This window comes from Paramisgurnus dabryanus, chromosome 13 (assembly GCF_030506205.2).
Source record: "Paramisgurnus dabryanus chromosome 13, PD_genome_1.1, whole genome shotgun sequence".
NCBI lineage: Eukaryota > Metazoa > Chordata > Actinopteri > Cypriniformes > Cobitidae > Paramisgurnus > Paramisgurnus dabryanus.
Genome location: NC_133349.1, coordinates 27,555,086 through 27,574,487, shown reverse-complemented (window position 1 = coordinate 27,574,487; position 19,402 = coordinate 27,555,086). Strand labels below are relative to the sequence as shown.

The 19,402-nt window shown below is 36.1% G+C and overlaps 1 protein-coding gene across 2 annotated transcripts in view; it reads right to left on the bottom strand.

Moving 5' to 3' along the window:
- tmem65 (transmembrane protein 65) overlaps positions 1–19,402 on the bottom strand; it is a 58,623-nt gene that overhangs the window by 34,738 nt on the left and 4,483 nt on the right. The window lies entirely within an intron of this gene.

Below are 19,402 nucleotides of genomic sequence, written 5' to 3'. Positions count from 1 at the left end.
TGCATAGCAAGTGAAATCGCACAATTTATCGTCCCAGTCCTAAGTCAACAGTAGCGATGGTTTGTAAAAGCTGCCTACCATGCACATCAAATATATTTCACAGACACTTATTTTTAATACTTTCACAACTTTTAAAATGAATGTATGGTGGCCACTAATGATGCACGGGTCGTTTTTTTAAATGCTTATTATTATCCTATCTTGTTATTTATATGACCATGCTGGTTTGTATGTTATGGTTCATAAGCATATCTTGTTGCCAGTTTACTTGTTGCAGATGTAATCTAATGACTGTTTCCAAGCAAATTATAAATGCCTAGTATGTCTATTTAATAGTCGCGGGGCGGGTTTTAAATATAGATACAGTGGTGTGGGGCAGGCCAGATATTTTTTATAAAAGCGGGACCCACAAGTTGGAAAAACCCAGATACGCATCACTAGTGGCCACCGTAGCTTCCTTATTCATTTCACAAGGTGAGCTGTGGAATGAACCGTTGGTTGCAATTCACGATCTCACCACTAGATGCCGCGTAAAATATACAGAATGGACATTGAAAGAAATACCGTTGTGGCATGGTTATCGAACGCTAGATATTGAACTTTATACATTTTAAAATATAGATATTATTCTTCCAATATTACATTAAATACCCACAAAAGACCTTTATTAACACCTTGGAGCCGTGTGGATTACTGATGTGAAAGATGAATGCACTTTTGGGGGTTTAAAGTCAAAAGTTGTTCACTCATCCCCGTTTTCTATCATTATAAAGTATAGCCTGGGTTTCCCCATGCTGCTTTGCACTCACATTTATTCATGCTGCAAGTCTTGCATGGAAACTATGGACCAATTTTGCCTCTGGAATAGGGAACCAATCACAGAATGGCGAGGGGCAGCAAGACGATGACGACGTCTATGCGACACACCAAAGCAGTTTTGTTTATCCAACACGGTAGCAGACGCAAAGTTACTTTTCAATGCAGCCTTAGATAGTGTTCGAAGTATTTTTGAACGCAAGGTTTTTTTTTTTTTACAAAAAGAGCAACTTTTGATGTTACATTTTTTTTTATATCCAAGAAAGAATGTTTGGATATGGCAAGACATGATAGCCACAGAGTTTTATAGGACCAACCTGCTAGGCATTGTCGTCGACGAAGTCCATTTAACTTATAAATGGTAAGTGGTATTTATTAACTCTTTCGCCGCCAGCGTTTTTTAAAAAAGTTGCCAGCCAGCGCCAGCGTTTTTCATGATTTTCACCAAAGTTTAATGCCTTCCAGAAAATGTTCTTTTTTAAATATATAAACATACAATATACCAAATGAAAGAACAGACCCTCTGCTTTCAAACAAAAAAAACGTTTCATACCTTCAGTGGTTCTTTTGTAATCATCTTTTGAATATGGGTAGGTTTCTTCAAAAACACCACATTTTGAGCAAAAATCTGAGATAATTCAATTTTTGTGACTGACTTTTCATAGAGATCCCATTCAGAGCGATCTTTAAAACAGACACGGACATGCAGCCGCTTGCCATAGGGCAATACTTCAGGGTTTAAAAAGTTGCGGAATAATAGCGGTATTGCGGAAAGACGGAAAGTCTCATCATTGGCGGGAAAGCGTTTTCTCTTAATTGACGAGATATCTCGTCAATGGCGGTGAAAGAATTAATATCATATTGTCATTTTGCCTGTACTGTGGTTGTCACAGTGCCACTAAATTGTGTTGTTTTTCAATATCAATATACAGCTACTGGTTTAGTTGCATAGCTTTCAGCTGTGTGCACACGCACCGATAAAAGTTGTTGACGCTTGAATTTATGTCGCTCTACATACTTCATCTGGTATAATGAAACGATTGGCTATGAACTACGTACAGACACATTTGATAGACATTTGTAGCGCCAATAAACAGCTTTGGGAATTCGTAAACCACGCCTCCAAAAATTTGAAAATGAGCATGTGGTTCCCAGACCACAGATCTCTATGAGACTGGTCTGGTGTTAGCCAGGCTATATAAAGCATGGAAGAGCAAGCACATTTACTAAAATATACCCAAATGTGTTCAACTGAAAGATGATGGACATGTGTATTTCAGATTGCTTGAGGCTGACATCACGGTGTAATTAGATTTTTGGCTGCGACATCCTTTTAAATGTAAAATGACAAGTGTATATTTTTTGGTACTGAAACTGGTCACCATTTCCTTTGGGATTTTCAACTATTCCTGGTCACCATTTATCAGTCGCACAGTTCAATACTCCTGCTGTGTGAATGACATTTAAAATAACATTTAGCCTTTCAATTAAAAAGAACGGTCTACATTATAAATGATATAGCAGCACGGTGCATTACAGGACACTGCTAACTACTTAAGATGTCATGTCAACCAAATGCATGACTTAACACTAGTCCCATTTTAGCACAATCTCTTCCCTTGCATGTGTGTAATCTCACAGCTGTGTTCCACTATTAAACATCTAATAGAGAATGTAGAGTGCCAAGCACTGTGATTAAAGGGAATTTTAATGACCTCCCTGTTGCACGAATGTAAGGACTATAATACATTATTGATCAGTCAAAGCAAAGAGCTGAATCTGGATAATTCTGGCCTGTGCAGGCATCTTTCTGCCCTGCTGGGTGGGTAAATGCATCAGCAGCTCATTCAGTGCTTTGAAGAGATCTGACTCTCCTGTAATGTGTTTAAAGCAGCTGAGAGGTCTCCTGTTTTTATGTTCTTGGGCTGGACTGTCATGACAGTCACAGCACAAAGCCACGTTTGAAGTCCCTTGAGATTATGCATGAATAAACACAAAGGATGGAGACCTGTTTGAGGCATCTTTTACTGCATGATGCAAACTGGGTCACAATTGTCCTGCACATGATGCATTACTGACATGATCGACATATTAAATCATCCAGCTCTTGCAATTCGGTTCAGCAAGTAAACACTCACACCGACCACATGGGACTGGGTATAAACAACGTTTATATGAGCAACCATATCGCAACAACCACCTTAGCATTGTAATAGCTGATTCTGCATCACCAAAAAGAAAATGTGAAAAGCTGCACTGGTGGGTCAAAAATCATCAGTAAGTAATTTAGGCTTGCTTCGAATCTAAAATTTGAAATATAAATATAGATGACTGGTTTCATCATTAGTCTTTCAGTAAATGACCAAAAGATATCAGGAATAAATCATCTACAGGCCGACACTAACACCGAAATGATTGGATTGTAATGCATTCTGTATGATAAATGCACGTCTCATATTTGACAGAACCTCTTAACTACCAAATATAACATAGGTAGGAAAAGGTCCCAGAGCAAATAATCAACCAATGAGATGGCTGGAAATGTGACACCTCCCATGAGTCATCAAAGCGTGCATGCTATTCATCTCTCTGATCACACGACACATGGAAGCGGTGGTGTGTAGAAAAGCATCTGTTGAGTCCTCTGTTTGATGTCGTCAACAAGGCAGCTGGATGCTTTTGAATAATGTAGGGAGAAAATTATTACCGTAAAATAAATAGAGCTGTATAACAAGCTGATGATGATGAAATTACTTGACTTTCACAATTCTGCCAAACTCGTTGAAAAGATGTTGGCTGTAAAACCAGCCATAAAGCTGCTCAGCGTCTGAATAAATGATTCAATCCTCGGCAATATACAGTAAAAACCTGAAATCTTATAAGTAGATCAAGCAGCGCCAAACTAAATTGTATATTGATTAAATTAACTAGAAAGCTCAGAAACCCAATTTACAGATAAAACATTAGTTCTCCAGATTGAACATATTCTCAATCGTGGTTATTTGGCTGCAGGAAATGAAAGCTTTCCTGTGCTGATCCAAACTGATTGGTGTTTATTTTTCTACTTCATATGTAAAGGAAATGACATCAGCCTCTATTGTGTCACCCTATGAAAGACCTGCTGTTTAAATCTCCACTATCAGAAAATGTCACTAAACTGGACAATCGCCTACACTACAGATCTCAGAAGGGCTCATAAAGCCTTTTAAATACTACACACACAAAAAACAACAACAGGAAAACTTTAACACTACGTTTCTTTACAAATTATCCATTATAACTCGTACTCGTTAAAAGTCCCCCAATACCTGGAATCGATACCACGGTCTGAGAAATGTCTATGTTTGAGCGGCGTGTAAGGGGTTAATGCCTCTTGTGTTTTCCAAAGAGGCAGAGTTTACAACAAACTGGAAAACTAGTCCTTTGTTTTTTTGATAAATTATATGACTAAAGCTGTTACCTGTAAATTTAAATCAAGTACTCGGTATCGGCAAGTACTGAAATGCAAGTACTCGTACTCGTATTCCAAAAAAGTGGTATCGGTGCATCCCTACATTTCAGATTTTTCGATAAATCGGGGTTTTTTTATGTGGTCGATTAAAAATCGATTCTCAAAAGCCACAAATCGATTTTTTACAAATGAAATAACCTGATCCTGTTTTGACTTTTTTCAGCATACATTTTTCATCTTGCATCAAAATTGTATTGTTTTTAACATAATTGTATGCATTTGAAAATTAGAGATGAGTTTCGTTTTAATGTACCCAAGTGTACCAAAAAAAAAAAAAAAGTGTAATACAGGTTGGTGGCTCTTAATTTCTTTTTATTAATTGCTCACTTGTAAACTTATGTTCATTTTTTTTATAAATAAAGTATTTGTATTAAATCTATATTCATTTGAATCGAGAATCAAGTATAAAAATAGGTCCGAGAATCGGAATCGAACAGAGAATCGAAATTGAATCCACACATGACCTGACGCCAGCAGAGGACATCGCTGCGTTCACCCTCACCGCTGAAAGTGTTGAAGGCGGTTTGGGGGCTTTGAAATCGGACCCAAGAAACGCAAGCAGTCCAACCCCAAAGTACACTTACAAATCCAGTTCACATACATTAAGGTTTCTTATGAAAACATTTTAATTATTATTAATATAAAATAAACGTAATACAGCCACACAACAAACGTATGAAAATATTTTAATCGTTATTTGCAGGAGAATTTTTTAACGCAGCCACACAATAAATAAAAACTATCACCACAATGCTCACCACTATGATTTCCCTTATCTCATGTGTTAATATTTTTTATTGTAACAATTTATGATTTGCAAAAATAACTTTTGCATCTGTGTAGATTAGATAAGCAAAGTGTGTGCGCCACTGACTTTAGACTAGTTTTTTTTGGTCAGTGGCGCAATTGTTTTTTGAAACTGCAAAATAGCATCAGGGATGGTTTGCGCCGGATCACGCCTCCTTTTTTGCGCTGAACGCCCAGGGAGCGCAAGTTCATTCCCTAGTTTGCCGACGTGCGTCTGTGGAGGGAAAAACCCGCTGTGCGCCGGTGCAAAATACGAAAGATACATGCGTCACTGGCAAAGTCAATTGCGCTGGGTGCAAGATAGGGCCCCTTGTAAATCTAAATTTATACAATTTAATGACATATTAACCTATTAATATATCATATTTTACAATGAGTGCATTTACATGCACAGTCTAACGCAGATTATGCTTAATAAACTGATAACGTGTGGGGTCATGTAACCGCATAAAACGATCACAGTTATTTGCTCATTACCCCGATTTTGCGTTGCATGTAAACACCTTAACAGGCTTTCTTGCAGTTTTGTTCATGTGTGCATGTAAAGGATAAATATCACACACGTATCCTTAAATCATCAGTGCCCTTTGTTTTGTCTCAAAATGCACACAAGTAATATTTTTAGTAATGCATGTTTGTTAAGACTAGTTATATCAAGGGTCTGTTGAATGCTGTATTCTGATTGGCTGAGAAATGTTCAGTGGGTATGCATTATTTTCTGATAACCGCACACCTAACTTCTCAAATGTCTTAAAAATAGGCACCAGATCAATGTTTGTGGTAACCGTGGTATAAGAGGAATAATTATTCACACCCGCGGTGTAACGGCACTCCGCTTTGCGCCGTGCCGCATTGCAACTTGGGTGTGCATTATTTTCTTATAATTCAATGGCCCGTCGTCAATTATTCATTACTTATATTTCTTAATTAAACTAAGGCCTAATCCTGGCTTAAACTAATCCCTGTCTGGGAAACCACCCAGATATGTTCTATAAGTGGTGACATCACTGAAAGAAACCTGACATATCTCCAAATCCCATGTAAATGCAGTGCAGTCCTTTGCAGAATACAAAGTACCAGAATTAAACTGAATTAACAGCAGAACCGCCACAGGGTAAAATTTACCCATAGCTGTTTTTTAATGTGCATATCCGATTTACAATAAAGTATTCAAGTCTCCCAATCATTAACTTTTAATTAAATTGTATCATTTGCAATCCCCTGTTGTTAAGAATCGTTAACCGATAAAACGAAATTAAAAAGCGGGACATTTATACTTAATGCCTTTATTTTACACGGTAGTTTACACACCGCTTATGTTTTAATGTTTTATGTTATTCTTCTCTTATTCAAATGATAAAAATATACCTAAGCTTGAAATTGTTGAAATTGAAATTGTTGTCATCATACATCCTGATATTATTATTGTCTATGAGAGTATTTTAGTATTCAAATAACATGGGTTATATTAATATGTGATTAACACATTTTATTATAATGTGTCACCACACATATATGTATTTATTTCCTTGTGAGTCTCATTGTCACTGCAATTTAAAAGGAAAAAAAAAGTTATTAACCAACATTTGACCAAAAATTATCATTTCTGACGTTACTTTGTGAATACAGTGGCATAAAATGTATTTAGCCATATCAAAACATGTACATAGGTCAATTTTAGTTATAGGTTTTAGGTATCCAAGTGCCCCAGGTGGTTAAATATATGTATTTTCAGCAGCAACAACATAAACAAACGACTTTTGTGGACTAAACGCAACTTCCAGTAGACTTCCACAACAGAGTACTATTACAATAGTTTATTTCTGATAACAAGGGAAATAAATGACAAATAAATTACCTTTGTTCATATATCATATCTAATCTAACGTGTATCAACTGTTGTGTATCAACTATTAAACTGAGCTAATGTTAATGTGTAATAGGCATGGGCCGGTATAAGATTCTGGCGGTATGATAACCTTTAGCAAAAATACCACGGTTTCACGGTGTTGCGGTATTGCCATTGCAACACTAAAATGTGTTATTTTCAAATGCCAGGTACAATTAAGCCTTTAAATTATAATATGCTTTCAAAACATATATAATATTTTCGTAATATATATTAAATATAAACATCAAATCAATCACATGACTTCATGATTTAATGAATTTTGTATAAACACAGCTCATACCTTGGAGACGGTATCACAGAACATTTTAGTGGTTTTGAAACCTTGACTGTTTTAAACCTCGGTATACCTTGAAACCGGTAATCGGCCCATGCCTAATGTGTAAACTTAACAATGTTAGCTGGTCTTTGAATTCTTGCCTGGCTGCCAAACCTCTCCTCAGTTGTGATCCATGCTCGTCATCTCCTCTCGTCTTAAGCAAACCAAAACATTTTATTTTTAACAAATTATTTGTTTTAGAGATCAGTTTAGCCACTAGCCAGATCGATAAAATAAATACAGACCAAAAGTTAACTGCGGTTCAGGTGCGTAACAACGACAACGTGTGTGTGTCCAATAAAACCGTCTATACAAGGAACAGGAATAAGGGCTGTCATTGCATGTCCCGCATGGAGGACTATATTTTGTTTCATAAAATCAAATAATTTTAATGCATATAATTCACATTGGTTTCTCAATACATTCAGAATTTGTCATGGCAGACATACCGGTAACTCCACAATTCCTATAATATATATTATAAATTCAAGATTCCTATTATAAAGCCCTTTGTGGTATCATATACTATACTTACAAAGCCACAGACTCCTTGTCTGTGTCCAGTAAAACCTGTATGAATGTGTATGAAGATTTAATGGTTACTAAAAGTGCTTGTGTTTGCCAAGTTGCTAACTGTCATACATGTTGTAACGCAGGGAATCTCATACAGTGTGACAAGAAATCAATAAAGGATTAGATTCAGCAGAGCACATGAATCAAACAATGACATGCTTCATATAGGCCAATGTACTAAACTACAACACAGAAGAAATATGTACAATCATAATAAGCTGAGACATAGGACCTGATTATTAATTTAAAGCCTATATGGATTTCTTTAACCCTATTACAGACACTAAGGAGTCTTTACATTGACTACCTGACAAGGTTAACTACAAACTGAACACATTAAATGTCCAGCTAATATACTGTTTAATATTCACATCTGTTGAATGATGCACAATAATGCGGTGTGCATAGCTCAGCTTTAGTTCTATTATTAAGCTCCTCTGGTGTGTTAATATGTAAAAAGGCGAAACTTTTATATCCTATAAGCCTTAGCAAGCACCACCATTGTTAAACTTTTTTTACTTTAAAAGCTCCATTCAAACATCTATTCAGGTTAAATTCTCTTCCTCTAGGCACAGCCGACATCTCAGTTGTGTACAAGTGTAGCTGAGACGGCAGTTTCCAAAGAAACCTGATTTTCTCCTGCAGCAGCAATAAATTATCTGATGTTTATGGTGCTACTTTAACCTAACCCGCTCATGCATGTGTTTCCAAAAAGGTATGGAAAAATTGTATGCTTATAACAGTGTGTAACAGCTTTCAACAATACCTTCATGAGATGGGTTAGACAATCATAACGGAGGACATATACATAAACAAGTCTTGCTGTGTGCTTCATGTGGTAAAATTAAAATATATATATTAAATATAATATATTTATATATTTATTTATATATACATATACATATATATATATGTATATATATACACACATACACATACATATATATATATATATATATATATATATACACATATACTGCATATATATATATATATATATATATATATATATATATATATATATATATATATATATATATATATATATATATATATGTATATATATATATATATATGTATATATATATATATATATATATATATATATATATATCTGTTGAACACAAAGAAAGTATTTTGATAAATGTTAATAAGCATACAGTTGACGTTGACTTCTATAGTAGGAAAAACAAATACTATGGAGGCCAATGGGTACTATCAATTGTGTGCTTACCATCATTTATGAAAATAACTTCTTATGTGTTCAACAGAATAAATAAAAAAACTCAACATGATGACAAAATTAAAATCTTTTTAAAGGGGGCATATTAAAATCTGACTTGTTCCATGTTTAAGTGCTATAATTGGGTCCCCAGTGCTTCTATCAAACTAGAAAAAATAATTGATATAGTTTGTTTATCAGGGGTAGCAGCTGAGTTTTGCGTGTGTGTTTGTTTAACGCTGGATTTCATTGAAAAGTCTCAACCAGGTCATTAGTTCTGTGTTATGTTGGAAAATGGCACATAAGTGCATATAATATAAACGACACAAACATGTAGTGAATCATAAATTATCCAGTGAGTGTTGTGTAAAGTGTGGACTCGTGACTCGCTCCTCCCGCATTTCGTAACTCCTCCTTTCAATTGTTTTCGTATATGTTATCGGAAAGAATCGGTAAAGCTAATCTGTCTTTTATAAATCTGACAAAACTAAAGACTCTTCGAAGATATAAAGGATGCAATACTACTCTATAGGTACTCCAGATTAACATCAGATACACAGAAACAGCGTGTGTTATGGACACTTTAAGTCTCAATAGCTTAGGATTTGCACTTTTTGTAGTGTGTGCGTCTTTTACATTCGAATGCTAAAAGGCAGTGAGTATAAAAAGTGACTAAAGTAAGTTTAAATGCTCTCAGTAATAGGTAATGCAGGAAGTCTGTGAAAAGAGGGTCAAATCCAGGACGTTTTTGCGAGTATGAAACTCGTCAAATTCCCTAAACACCAATTAAAAGAAGATAAAACGCAAGCAGGATATAATAAAAGCAGCTTTCGTCCTCAAAGTGATGCCAGGAAGAGAGAGAGTGCTATATCCTATAAGACACAAAGCCTGTAGAGAGATGCTGTACATACACAAACCCTCTGACATGCGCTTGAAGAGTCTAAAGGAAAAACGGAAAGACTGAATTTTCCCCTGGAAACACGCTCCACAACAGATGAGCTACTTTGTGGATGTATTTCTTAGTACCGCATCGTATTCATCTATGTACTCTGTGATTCTTTTCAGCACAAACACATTTCCTAGGTTTAGAGATCGTGCCAAACTCTAAACCTGCAGGGATAATAAACGGTGATGAGGTGAAAATAATGATACCGTACAGACCCGGTAAAGCCGTTTTTTTATTACGTAATTCTGCTGCATCCCCCCAACTTATCCCTCAGAAACGGCCTGCAAGATAACCAACTGCATCAGACTGGGGAATCTGCATTGTTCCCTTAGTAGATCTGGCACAACAACTAAAAACATAAATGCAGCTATCAGTGTTATCAAGCGGCACAACTCAAATTGTGAATTCCCCTTCTGTCAATCTGTTGGTCCCCCAGAGGACTGTCTGAGGCAGAAACACATTACCATCTGATGTCTCTGGGTTTCATTTATCTCTTCTGCATCTGTTCACTGTACTGAAATGGGGAATGGGCATTTACATGGAAAACACGTGGCCACATATGCTTAAAACAAAAATTGTGGCTATGAGTACATTTCCATAAAATCTTAATATCAATAGCGAAAATGTTTTCATTTGATTTCAATCATTTGTCACAATACAATTCAATTTGCTATTGTTGCTATATATTTGCTATATGATTTTGATAAATTTTATTCTAAAATGTGAAAATAAATAGTAATAAATCAAATCAGTTCTAACATATCTGCAAAATTACCAAAGTACCAAATATTACTAATTTATCACCTATTAATATGCAACACAACAACTAATTGGTAACACTACAATACAGTTGTATTTGTTAACAATTAGTCAATGCATTAGTTAACCTGAACTATCATTGAAAAATAGAACTACAGCATTTATTCATCTTAGTTCATGTTAATTTTAGCATTTACTTATATAAATTATTAAAATCAAACATTTATTTTAAACGGTTAAAATTAGTTAATGCGCCATGAACTAACATGAATAACTTAATGCTGAAACTGTATTGTTCATTGTTTATTAATGCATTATACTAACATGCTGTTTACTAATACAAGCTTATTGTAAAGTGTTACCACATAATACAACAAAACAACAAATTAAAGGATTTTTGTTTTCTTGTCAAATTATATATTATCCTACACCTATTCAGCATTATATTTACAGTATTAACTAAAAACATCCTTTGATACTGTAATAATACTTTAATAAATTGTAAAATTCTGTGATTTAATGATCAATTGATTCATTTAATTATTCATTTAAACTGATTAAATGAATAATTACATTTCAGTTCATCAGTGGTTAAACTATGAGCAGAATGTGTAATAAGGCAGATGGCCTGACCCCATCCCAGTAGCTAAAGGTCTTTTCATTTGTTATTTCAAGTGTTACTGTCATATCTGCCCTTTACAGATGTCAGATAGATGCCAATGTCATATCGATAAATATTTCAAATCCTAACATTCACTGAGAATTACAATCAAATGTGTTTTCGGACAGTGTTTCACCACATTCTCATTCAAACAAAGACTATGCTGAAGAATTCACCAAACAGACACCATAAATCCTACTTTACTTGTGCTTTGACTTACTGCTGCATAAAACATATGCTGTTGTATTTTTAACACTCTTTATTAGGGATGCACCGGTGCAGATCGGAACTGGCCGTTTTTTGCGCGATCGGCAACCGGCCGTTTTTTGTATTTTTTCGGCCGATTTTTCCGGATGTGCACTCGCGTGCAAAGACTACATTTTTATCATTCACAAACATATCTTTTGTGTAAAAGCATTTCGAAATCTGTGCACAGGACATTAAGATTGCAAGCTGCAATGTCTGTAAAGGACAAGTTAATCACAGAGAAACAACAGTACATTCTCTGAAGTCTCACGCATTCACTGTGAGATACACGCATTTCAGTCAGTTTAAACACTCACACCTTATATTTCTAAGAGACTGATAACTTTTCCTGCTATAGATGGATTTCAGTCATGTGACCTTTTACGTCATGCCACCATCTTGAGGACCTACCGAGTACCAGTAGGCTATTGACAAGCATTTGCTACCTTGCTACGATTTACGGATTTCTTATCTTTTACTGTCTATGATTCTTACGGATACAGTAAAGGACCAAAAGACAACATGTCGCATCTCGACTGTCATGAAAGTAAACGCTAATTTAAAAAAATATATCTTGGTTAGTGTGTGATGCTGCCTACTCGATCCCTGATGCGTTCTTCCAGCTGCTGTCCGCTGCTACCGAACTACCACTATTTTACAACATAAGAAGGCGCGACACAACATGAAACTTTGCTCGAAGTGTCACCTGGATCTCTATATATGAACGCGAGCATTGAGAACATTGTTTGTGTACACGGAGTTTACTAAAAATAAAGGTTTTGTACAACTGACTTTGGCTGTTATGTTGTCCGCTCGTCATCTCTGTCAGACATAAATAATCGATTTCCGAATGTGAATGAATGAATCTCATATGAGGCTCCTTTTTCAACTAGAAGGTCAATATTGTTTTTCACTTGCTCAAAACAACGAATTATCCGTGCATTTTTATGGAACTATGCTTTAGGAGCTATCCATCTTTACTCTCCTCCCTCCTTACGTCGCAATTGGAGATCGATACATCTTGACTGGGAAGAAGATCATCCAAAGTCAGTTGTTCAAAACCTTCTTTTTAGTAAACTCTGTGTTCACAAACATTGTTCTCAATGCTCGAGTTCACATGTAGAGACAGAGGCGATACTTCGAGCAAAATATAATGTTGTGTTGAGCCTTCTTAGTGTTGTTAAAATAACGATTTTGATGCTCACAGCATATTGAAGGCATAGCCTCTTCTTTTGCAACCACTTCAGGTCCTCAAAATGACGGAAGACAAGTGAGTGACGTCAGCTGATATTCATGTATATACAATTAATGGACGAGGCGCAGAGAAGTTATCTGTCGAGTTTAGCTGTCTCGATTTTTTCTCATTTACATGAAGACATAGGGCCCTATTACACAACCGGCGCAATGCGACGCAAGTGTTTTTGCTAGTTTCAGTGTAAAATGCTTTTAGAATTAAAATTAACGAAATATTACTAATAAACTAGAACATTAAGACATAGGGCCCTATTACACATCCGGCGCAATGCGGCGCAAGTGTTTTTGCTAGTTTCAGCCCGACGCAGTTATCAGTTTCACGTCCAGCGCCAGGTTGTTTAAATAGCAAATGGGCATGCTGGTCCAAAATCCAGGTGTTCACATTGTTGGCCTGTTGCCATTTTGAGGCAACTGAAATATACTGCGCCAATGACCAACTAAAACCAACTAAAACCAACTAAAAGTCAATGCCGCCATAACTTAAAAGTCCAGTTTTTCCTGATCCCATTTTTCAAACTTTAGTTAGTGTGTAATGTTGCTGTCAGAGCATAAATAATATCTGCAAAATTATAAAGCTCAAAGTTCAATGGCAGGGAAGCGAACGGCCGGTTTGGACTACAGCCCTCTACTTCCCTGTTGATTTACGCCAATATAAGAGTTTTTGACTAAACTCCGCACACAGGAACACGTCAGTCGCCACCTAAGCTCAAACAGCTAAGGCTAAGCTAAGCTGCTGTCCAATCACAACAAACTACACAATCAAAACTTGTTATACATTTCTGAAGGAGGGACTTCATTGAACAAGGAAGACATCAGCCCATTTTTGGAAAAAACAGTGCTATAGAAAATACTGAGTTTTTTATAACAGGAAACACATGTTATATTGCGCACCATAAACACAATCATAGTTTAAAAAAAAACTGAAAAAATGGGACCTTTAAGTTTAAAGAGTGGGTTAGTAATATACGCCTATAAACAGGATGACAACGCATGTACACTTTGATTGTTGTACACACAGGGACGTGCAGTAGCACACAAACATTTTAAATATGAAAAATTAAAGGATTGAAATGTAAAAGATTATTAAAGGTCTCTTGGACATAAATGAGGACAATTTACAGAACTTGAGAAGGCATTAAGCTGAGATGAGCTGCTTCATCTTTAGCCTGCTTAGTAAGCTGATTTTTTTATTTTAAAAAGTGCAAATATAGCATTTAATTTTTAAATATTTGAAATGCTTCCCCAAAGATTTGTTATTTGTGATGACTTTTAAGTAATAAGCTGCTTTTATCAAAACACTCACGGCGCTCTCCAAGGTGCTAAACCGTTTCAGCTCTAAAAACGTTTGTCAATTTTTTTTCTCTTGTTTGTTACAAATGTGCAAAACGTTTTTGTAAATTATTTTATTTACAAAAACGTATTATTTTGAGATTATAGTGATCATGTATCCACACTTTTCAGCAATTAAAACCATGCTGATTTTACTTACCACTACATTATTGATAAAACTACTTTTAAAGAGAACCAAAGCTTTAATTACAAAAAATTATTTTAATAAATAAAAAACAACACACATTTTTTAACATCAATCTTAAAATGGTGGTCTTCTTCCTCCACTTACAGTTTTTCAGCTTACAAATTCCTTGTAAATATGGAATCCGCAATGGGCGAACGCAACTGGCTTTCAAAGGGGATGGGAGATAGGACTATTATTGTTTTTTGCACGTTACGCCCAAAACACCAAGAATAGGGACAATCTTTTTAGACCATGCGCCGGCAGGCCAAAACTTTTGCCTGTAGTTAAACTAGCAAGTGTGAATTCAGACATGCCATGGGTCAACTTGCGCTGTGGGGTTTAGACCATGCGCTTAGATAGTTAAAATAGAGCTCTTAAAGTTAAAAGCTTTCTGTGGCTTTTTAATAGTTGAATAAAAAATAAACGATGGCCAGTTAAACTGGACAACTGCAAGACACAACACCAGCTCTACAGCAACTGAATCACATAAAGTATCTATCATGTATTTTTTGACATGACCATGATATAACCATGATATTTTTAAGGTGGAGTTCAAAGGAAACACGGTACAATTATGCTCTCTTTTAATTAAGTGCTCTTTCATTTGTAAGCTGCTTAGGATAAAAGCGTCTGCTGAATCAAAATGTAAGTGAGCATTTCATGACATCACTGTACTATGGTACTGCGTCAATAGGCCTACATTTCATAAAGGTGGCATTCAAATTTGCTGTAATCTCCATGGAGACTACAAGGGGCGGTAGAGCTTTAACAGCACACATCACCATATATTACACAGAAGAGACCAGGCAGACAGGGCTCACTGGAGGACAACATGACCTCGTTCATCATCGACAGGGACGAGGCCATAATTAGCAGGAGTCCTGTGAAAGCACCAGTTAGAAGCGATGTAAGAGGAGCCTGAGAGTGAAGGTGACGATCAACATGAGAAATTATTTTCAGCAGTACTGCATAAGCTAAAAAATAAGTTACATTAAAGGCGGGGTGCATGATTTTTGAAAAACACTTTGGAATAGGGAGTCAGATGGGTACCAAAACACACTTGTAGCCAATCAGCAGTAAGGGCCGTGTCTACTAACCGACACCATTGTCTGGGTTGTGTATGTGTCGGGCGGGTCTATCAAAAGAAGGTCCAAATTCTATTGGTGTAGGGCCATGTTTGTTTAGGTGATTTTAAATATCAACATTGGCTTTCAGAGATCATGCACCCCGCCTTTAACTAATCAATGGCCTTACTACACAATACTGTATGAACTAAAGCAAAGCAGGTGAAACATAATATGGATGGTCAGTTGACCGGGTGCATTTGTATGTCTGTCTTGCAAACTTAAATGGTTTTCTGTTGTAAATGTTGTATTTGCTCATTTTAACCAGGGAAAGTTATCTTGTTGGTTAACTCTTTCCCCAGCATTAACAAGTTATCTCGAAAATTAAGAGAAAACGCTTCCCTGCCAATGACAAGTTTTTACAGCAAGCTATATTTCTAATATTATCCACTAGGTGGCACTCTTACCTAACTTATAAAACACTAAAGTATCCACTGATCCAAAAACAGTAGATATTCTGTGTATGTTTTGATCATCGTTCTTAATCTGATCTCTAACAAACGTCCTTTAAAAAATGCAATTATCTTAGTTTTTACCCATATTTCAGGGGTGATAAAAAGAGAACAAATGAAGATAGAACGAAAGTTTTTGTTTGTTTGTTTGTTTAAAAGCAGAGGTTCTGTTCTTTCATTTAATATAATGTATGTTTAAAGAAAATCTGCTGGTGCTGGCTGGCAACTTTTTTTTAAATACAGGCAGGGAAAGAGTTAACACCGATGAGGTTTTGTTGCAATTGCGCAAATGGCATCTCATAGTTATGGAGGCATCAGTTTTAATAGGTTGAACATTAATTAGTAAGGCTTTGACTTTGTTTATAAGCAAATTTGCTTATGAATATAACCACAGTTAGTTGCTTTCACACGTACAACCTTCTTTGCTCATTTAATGTAATTAGTTTATGTGGGGTGCACTCACATTATATATTATCATTTGGGATGCAGTAACACCCAGCTGCTTGTAATTGTGTATCAGACTTTTGCACTCCAGTGCATAGGGCTGGGTATTGGCAAGGGCCTTGCGATACGATTCGTATCACAATACATGAGTCGTGATATACAATGTATCATGATACGATACAATACTTTGCGTGTTGCGATACATTGCAATGCTTTTTCTTTTTTTATCAAAAATGTAAAAAATAGAGTTGATTTTTTTTTTTGTAAGTCAAAGTGCGTCAACATGAAAGCTGCAGGTGTTTCTACATTTTCTGCAACTTTTTCACTCCCGCTTACTTCTGAGACATTGGCCGTAAATGACAGACAACTGAACAGCGACAACTACAGCAGCGGCGGAAGAAGTCGTTTGAAGCACACAGAGGGATTATTACATTTTTAAAATATCGATACACTATCATGGGGGGGAGTATCACGATAGTTAGCTGTATCAATATTTTTGCACAGCCCTAAGTGCTCGCGCCCTGTCTCCAAACCAAAGTGAACCATACCAGAGGCCACATCTGCAAAGCGTACCAGGATACGCCTAAGCGCACCACAACCTGGTATGGTACAGAGCGATCACACTAACTAAACGAATCGCACTTTGGGGGTCAAATGTACTCGGGTACGGTACGCATAGTGCGAGTATGCCCTTAATGGTCGCGTATAAAAATTACTTCAGCTTTGACATCTTTTTAATTTCAGATGTTGCAAGACTCACTAAAATGTTCTGTATAAGTGTTAAAATGAAACTTGACTGACAGATCTGTCCAATGGTGATGTTGGCAGAACAAGTTAACAAACAATCTGAACTACTGGCCCGACACAATCCTTAATTATGATTCCTATAAAGCAATCCAATGTTGGGCAGAGAAAACAAAAAATAAACTGGCAATTATCCAGAATGTGCTTGTCTGTGTCTGGTGAAAATGGCTTGAGGGAAACTACATGATTGTTTCTGTTATTGCCTTTCATATCTGAGATGTAAATGCCATTTACTTCCATAACACATCATTTTATGAGATGCATAATGAAGTCTAACCTTCTCAGACTGACATTAGATAGCTACAGCATGTAAACCTTATTCCCTTGTACTCATATTAACAACACAGTGTGCTTAATAAACATATATTAATCAATAATAACGGTTTGTAATAAATGCTGCTGTTGCATCTGTAGAGCTACTGTTTTGAAACTGACCTCTCACCATCTGTGACATATCTTGGTATGAAACTCTGTATAAAATGTTAATATTGCTAAATAAAAATTCTTATTCTTTCACAAAGGATTGTTGTTAAAACATGATTATGGATGCCATTTTAATTTTACAATGCAAATGTGCATTTCAGAGCTAGGGTTTGGGGTTATGACTCGGGTTATATTGTTTGAGTCGGATATAGGCAACAAGTCGGAATTGGGCATCAAAATTTGCAGTGTATATCCAGCTTTAGACACAAAGACAGCAGGATTACACTGAAGCTTCATCTGTAAATATCTTATCTGCTGGCTAATGGGAAAATACAGTAATGAGACAGCATCAAAAGTTATACTGATAATCACAGCCATGTCAAGACTATAGTCACATTACAGTCAGATAATTGGTCAGACAGTTGCCATACACATTCACTTTAACTAATGCTGTCAAAACACCATTATTATTCATACCTGATATCCTCTCAAAATTTGTTTAGACCCCCATGCTTTTCTAATATCTCCATGGAAACTGTGTGATCATCTTATAAACTGGCCAGAGACCAGCACACCAAGAGCACGCTGCTCTTTCTCTGCTATGGAAAGAAAATCAGGTCAGCTTAAGGCTACAATGCTGTAATAAAAAAAAGAAAAGTTCTTCCTTTGCATTCTTGAAAATTTCACGTACACCACAACACCAGACCTGCCAACCTTGGAAAAACGTGAGTTCAACAAGATCAAATGTGATGATGTGATTGGTTACGTGTAGTGATGCACCGAAATGAAAATTCTTGGCCGAAACAGAAAAAAGGAAGCCAAGGCCGAAAAACCGAAACCGAAACACCGAAATAAATTATTATGCCAATTATTAGTACAATTGCATTTATGGTCATCACTGTGTACTAACTTTACTAGGGGTGTGTGACGAAAAGCAGGTGGGAAAAATCTAATAAACAATAAAGAAATTGCAAACATTTATAAAAGAGAACAAAGTTGTACATTAATAAGGTCTGAAATTAGCATTAGGTACAGAAATCAAATTAAATGAATCATAACACAATCAATTAAATATATAATTATTTTTTAGAGCTATTTGTCTCTTTGTCATGGGTTGTTTGATTAACATTAATGACACAGACTTAAGTAGGTTAATCTGACTGTAATCTATACATACTCTTAAGACATAAACAAATGTTTTTATTAGAAAAAGAATACTGTGGAGAGAATTTTGTTTATATGTGCCCTGTCAATAACAGCGAGATTTTATGTTTGCTTGTTTTTTTTTTAAACGCGTTTCTCTCTTATGTGCACTACCGAGGGCACTTAAACGCATGCACATACAGAGACCGAGGGTGAATCCCAAACAGCGCAACAGTCGCTCCACATAAAAACGTTACGTTGTGTTTCATTGCTTTATTCGCCAAATGTATGTTAATGGATTACAGTATGAGACACATTAGCGCGACTCTCTCTAAAGTTTACACATCAAGACATGCTTAATCTTTGCAGACGCGTGCAAACAGCTCGACCGTGAGTGAAACCTGCTTGAGCACGAAGGGGAGGGGTGGGAGACGACTGATCACCGTGAGTGAAACCCAAGCGCTAGCGCACAG